This window comes from Falco biarmicus, chromosome 1 (genome assembly GCF_023638135.1).
Source record: "Falco biarmicus isolate bFalBia1 chromosome 1, bFalBia1.pri, whole genome shotgun sequence".
Classification (NCBI taxonomy): domain Eukaryota; kingdom Metazoa; phylum Chordata; class Aves; order Falconiformes; family Falconidae; genus Falco; species Falco biarmicus.
The window spans coordinates 50,891,415-50,897,741 of NC_079288.1; positions in this window are offsets into that span (position 1 = coordinate 50,891,415).

A 6,327-nucleotide genomic window follows, 5' to 3' on the forward strand; every position below is an offset into this window, starting at 1 on the left:
GGGAGCCACAGGGTTCCCGCATCCTCGCATCCTGGCAAGCTGGCAAGGACACGGGGAAGTTCAGCCCGGAGGGATGCTGTGGAAGGAAGAGAAATTTGCAGCCACCAAATGCAGGATTTGACCCCACCGTGCAAAAAAAAAAAATAAAAATATGCAGACAGCATCTCAGGAAAATCCCAAACTTCTGTTAGTCTGGGGGTCTTTAAAAGGGAGCGGGATGAGGCTTTGCTCCCTGTAGTGTCTGAGCTGCACTTCAGGGCAGGCTGGAAAAGGAGTGATCTTCCCTCACATTAGTGCTTCCTCTGTGGCATCTAGTTTTGAGCATCTAAACTCCCCAAAACTAGGGGAAAAAAAAACCCCAAACCAGGTCTCCCCCTGCCCTTCACGGGCTTAGGCTCAGTTCCTTGCTTAAGCCACCTCTCCTTTAGCTCAACAAAGCATTTCTAGTCTTATACATTTCAGGATAAAACAGTGGATTAAAAAGGCAAATAGTCCTGCATAATGGGAAATTCAAGCCCCGAACAGAAAAGCAGAAGCTGGAGAGGTGCACAGCGCCTATCATAGAAAAAATTTCCTTCTCGGGAACCAATCATCCCACTAAATTCTTCTCCTTCAGGGAATTTTGGCAGTACCGCAGCTTGCAAACCTTTCTGCTTGCACACATCCCAGCTGGCTGGTCTTCCGCAGTTACAGCTGTCTGCTCGTGCTCTCCCTTCTTTTTCGATCAGTTATTAAAATAGACCAGAGACCCCGCAGTAAGCAGAAACACAGGAAAATATGGGAACTCCTCCACTTCATTTGCCATATTGCCGTGAAGACATCTGCTTAACACACCTCCTGCTTCTTCTTTCAAGCAAACCACTCGCAATCAATTTGCTGTGTCTTTTTGCATGCAGGATCCCGGTGCCAGCACGCCCAGTCGAACGAGTAAATTAGCTCTCAGAAATGCTTTCATCATGGCAGAAACCTCTCTTCTAGCACAGAGCCACATCTCATCTGGGAGAGGGGAAAATGAACTGGGAAAACGAGTGGCCCAAATTTCCGACATCTTCCCTATTTTAAGAGGTTTGAATGAAAGAACCCAGCTCGAACCAGCCCAGCTGAGGTTGTAGCTGAGGTCTGTGTGGCCAGCTAATTTCAGAGGACAATAAACTTAACCAAATTCAACCATCTGAATTTCATAGCTGGAACTTTTTTAAAAGAGCCTCCGCTCTTTTCAATAAAAGCACTATAATTTTCTAATAGCTAAGGTGCTGTAATTTTCTCAGAGGGCCTTCTTAGTGAGGAGCCAGGGACAGCTTAGGGAAGGAAAACTGTATTTAAAATCCATCCTGTGTTCACACTGGAACAGCCCTGGACCTGCTGGGTGAACTGTCTACCCCAGGTAGGAAAACCTTTCGCGTGCCAGAGGCCTTGGGATTACAGGATAATGAAAATTTCTTTTTTTCTAGTAAAGTTAGCCTGTTAATGCCCAAAGACTTCGGTGGAAAGTTGAAGAGCCTCAAATTTTCATAAAAAAATTGATCTGTGAGGTCTGAGACCAAGCCTGGTGGCTCTTCACATGGCTGTAAACTTCTGTGGCTTCTCCAGTACAGGATTCATCATTGTTCATTTTAGATTTTTTCCTCAATATCCGAGAAAATTTGCACTAAAGAAGCCTTCCCAAATGGAAAGCAGCACACAAAGCCTGCTAAGACATGACCACACGTCCTGGCCAGCCATCTATCTTCCCATGTGTTGTTTTCCAGAACGTTGACTCAGCAACAAGGCACACGGCTTGGAGCAATCCCGATGGCACAAAGGGAAACTTCAGGCCAACCAGAGCTTCAAGCACAATCCCTCGCTGGCAGAAGTGAGACCATCACCAAGCCTTGTTTTAAAAGTGTCAGCTGTAAGAGAAGACCCCTGGGAACAGCCAGACGAATGGCCATAAACCGACGGGGGAGTTTCTCTGTGGGCAGACAGAAAAAGGAAAGCTCTCTGGACATGGGTTCAGCATCACTCATGGCCAACCAGGCTTCCCAGTTCCCAAGACTGCTGGTGCCAACAGTGCCTTTTACTCCAGGGGTCTTAAAAAAAGACACAGCAACAGAAAAAAATGTGACACCTTTTATCAGTTAGGCTCCACACTGTGTGACTGAGCAAATCTTAGTTTCCACCCATGGCATCTCCTCCTGGCTGTGGTCCCTGATGTTCCGGGGCATCTTCCTGTCCCTTCCAAGATTCCAGCTTCACCCATGGTGTCCCAGCTGGTAGATCTTTCAGGTGGCAGTGGGATAGCACCGTCTGTGCTGCCACCAGTTTGCCGGCTCATAGGCAGCAAGACACACCTGTGATGGAGCCAGGGGCAACCAGCACCAGCACCTGCCTCCTGCCTGGCCAAAGAGCAAAGGGCTGTCCTTCAGCAGGCTCCCAGGGGTGCTGATGCCTGCTGGCATTAAAGCTGCTTCAGTCCATGTGCACCTCCCTGGAAAACTGCTTGTCCGTGCCCCACAGACCTTTTTCCTACTCCAGAGGCTGGTGGCTTTGTTTGCCATACCCCTTTTATCCCCCAGCCCTCCCTTTCCTGCCGGACCAGAGGTGTCAGCTGCCCCCTGCAGCACCTACCTCCCACCCCCAGGGCATCTCCTCAGTCTTGTGGAGATTGTCAGTACCCTGACACCCCATCTTGCTGTTGGAAGAGGATATACATGGGGCCATAGGTGCCCCTTTTTGTTAAAAACAACCCTGTGAGACCCAACTCCAAAACCCCCTCAAAATCCAGTCCCTCTTTCCTGATAAGAGCAGACTAAAAGCATCAGCCATAAAGATTGAAACCCCAATGTGGTACCTTAACCACCCTCCATGGGACTTACCCCCCAGCTAACACCTGGAGGCCCAAAGTATGATGTCTGTAGGACCTGTCCACCTTGTAGGACCAGCGTGAAGGCCTAAATCACTAATGCAACCCCACGTGCAGGCAGCAGCCCCCCATCCCACCCTGGCTGCCACAATGGGCTGCAAATCAGTATGCCAACCAGCAACAGGCACCGCTGTTCCTTTGCTCGGGGGACTGTGTCAAAGCAGGGGGGGGCTCTGTTCTCCGTACCCAAGAGCAACAGTAGCTGTTAAGAAATCGTGGAATAATAACCCTTTTGATGGATGCTCGGCTTGTGCTTTTGGGATGTAGCGGTTGTGGTGGGGCTGGGAAGGGGGAGGGTGCGGAGAGGCATATGACAGTGCTGATAACAAGTGAGCTTTGTGAGCCCTAGCCAGGGGCTCCCACAGCTGCTCCAGTCCCCTCTCCTGCTTGAGGTAGTTTGGGTGGGAGAAGAGGCTACAAAAGCTTAAGCAAATGAGCATGATGCAGATAAGATTTTAATGATTCAGTCCCTGCCTCTCTTTAAAAAGCAAAACTGTGGCAGAGCACCTCCTTCTGTCATTCACGCAGGGGCTCTGGAGAGGAGAGGCAGCTCTGGGCTGGTGGTCTGGCTGCTGCTGTGCCTCCCGGACAGGGAATGCCCTCAAGCATGTCTGTCCAGTTTGTTTCCTTTCCCTGTGTAGCTGGCTAATATTTGCAGCCCATGCTGGCCAGGGCCCTCACCTGATACTTGCCATCACTCCAAGGGCCTTGGTGGTGCTGACACGGAGCCTGGTGGCAACCTGGAGCATCCCCCTGGGATAGGGCAAGGCAGGACATTGGCTCTGAACCAGCCTGTCCCGGTGAGTGGTGCAAGAAAAGGAACAAGGCTGGGGGTGGGCACCATGGCAGAGGGAGGACCACTGGCACACACAGTAACTAACTGATATTAACTCCATGTATCCCTGGCTTTACTTCACTCGTCATCAATTGTTGACAGTGTTTTTTTCTTATGACGCATATTCTCTGTGGATGGAGAGATAATGATGATGGCAGCTGGCTACAGCTTGCCAAAAAAAATACTACACCCCACAAAAAAAAACCCAAGCAGAAAAACACCACCCCAAAACCCCCACACACTTTGTTTCTGTAATCCCTGTCCCAACAGGACGTGAGTGTAGCCTCCCAGCCGGCATGTGTGGTTGCTCTTATTAAGCTTTGAACAGCTGGGGGATTTGAAGATGGGATTAGCTAATACAATCCAGGCTCAATTAGCAAAGGAAGCATGGAGATTCCAGCTCCCATAGGGACAGATGTGGGCAGGACCCCCCCAGAGGGTTAATCATAGTGCAACTTGTGCTTCATCCACAAATAACCAAGCTGTTTCTGTCCTCCCATCCCACCTACGGCTGCTGTTGGAGTGGGAACACTTGCCATTGCCAAACACAGCCTTACCCCCTGGACCCGGCTAAAACCCCCTTTCCTGCCCATGGGCTGGGAGAGGGAAGGACTAACCGCAGCGGGGAGGGAGAGCAGGCGTGCATGCAGGTGCAGAAAGCTGGCAGCCAAACAAAGGGAGATCACAGGAGCAGATATGGGTGCATGCAGGCTACAGTCACAGCTTTCCATGAGCAAAAGCAGAGACAAGGGGAAGGAGGGGGGGCAAAGGATACGGTTTCTCATTGATGGGAAGATGCTAAGATGCACCAGCTATGGGATGCCAGTGCTTTGTTTAAAACTGGGAATCCTGGGCAGAACTTTTGTTGTCACAGATGCTCTTGGCTTGGCCAGCTTGGAAAAGCAGTGGACTTGCCAGCCTGCTGGGGCATTCTTCAGGACTGACATCCAAGTGTTCCCAGCCACCTTTGGACAAAGCAAGACCCACATCTCTAAACAGCTCAATGGGCACTGGCTTCCAAACTTCCCCCCCATCAGTCTCCTTGAAAAGCTGAACCAAACCCACATGGATGCCTGCTGAGCATCCCCAGCCTCAGTTGCTTCCTCATCTCCAAAATCTGCCTTCAAACCTCTCATCTACCTTTCTGGGGCATTTTAAAGACACATAGCCCCTCATGTACCGAGACATAGAGACTCCCTTGCCAGAGACAGGCCTCCACTTGCAGAGCTGGTGAACCGGTTCCTGGGGTAAGAGCTGCATGGGCAAGCTCTCCCACGCACGGATGGGTTTCGCATGGCCCTGTTGGAGACTGGCTGCTCAACACCAGCTCTCTGTGGAAAGCAATGGGTTTGGATAGGATGGATGGGGCCACCCCAAGGCACTTGGTGCTGTGGAAAAGGTTGGTCCTGAAGCCAGGGCTGACAACTGCCAAAAAGACAAGGTGTTCATTGATTTTTCGGTTCTCTGAAGGCAGGAATCAGGAATCAGACCAGGGAAGAGTGGTAAGGGATAGGGCTTGGGCCAGGCAAAATGGCTGGCATGGGAGATGCAGCGAACCAGACGTTGCTTTCCCAGCCTTCCTTGGATGGGGAAGAAGTCTTGCAGAGAGAGCTAATGGTCCTTGACCAGTGCCAAGAGAATGCAAATAAACGTCAAGCACCTTCCCAGGTGCCGGCTTGGGAAATAAACCCACCAGCCTTAGTCCAGTTGCTGGGACTCTCATGGAAGCAGCAGTAGCTTCCAGCACTGTGCAGCAGCTTTGCAGGGGGCAGCAAACACCCACCTGGCCTCCTGTCAGAGTACCCCAGGGTCTGACGCTCCTGCTGCACCCAGAAAACACAGCTAGGTCTGGAAAAGCCATCAGCACAGGAGGAGCGGACACATAGACACAAGGCACCACGGGAGAGCACACTGCTGATTTCTGCCTCTCTCCAATAAGTCTGGCTTTTTTCCTTGCTCCTCAGCAGCATTCGGTGTTTACAGGCACTGGGAAACATTTGCTCCTTGCACTCTTTCCAATGGAGCGTGGGAAAAGCTCTCACCCAAAGTAAAAAAACACGGGAATTTGCTTTCAAGTCTATTCTTCTCACTCTCTTTCTCTCCAAGTGAAAAGCCCTGAGCTGGCTTTTTTTTCTTTGCAAGGCAAGTTTTCTGGCCAAGGCAAACTGGCATTTGTCTCTCATGCTGTCAGCAGTGTGACAGGCATCAGTACACGCTGAGAGGCAGCAGCAAATCAACCAGGACAGAGGGAGTGGTAGCAAGGCAGATGGGGCCTGTGTGCACCTTCCCACCCTATTAGATAAGGGAAACGGCACATTTCAGCTTCAGTAGAAATAAATCACGGCTTGATCTGGGGGGCATTTTACCCCCAGAGGATATACAAAGACCTTTGGTGCTGCGCTGCTGAGGCAGGCAAAGAAGAAAGGGAAATTAGCATTTAAAAAAAAAAGAGGAGATTGGCGCCCCCCCCCCCCCCCCCCCCCCCCCCCCCTTTATGGGCTCTAGAGTGAATAGGTAGTGAGTGGAAATACAAAAGCATCCTCCCCTGTCAGGAACACCACCAGGGTTTCTCCTACCCTTCATCTGGCTG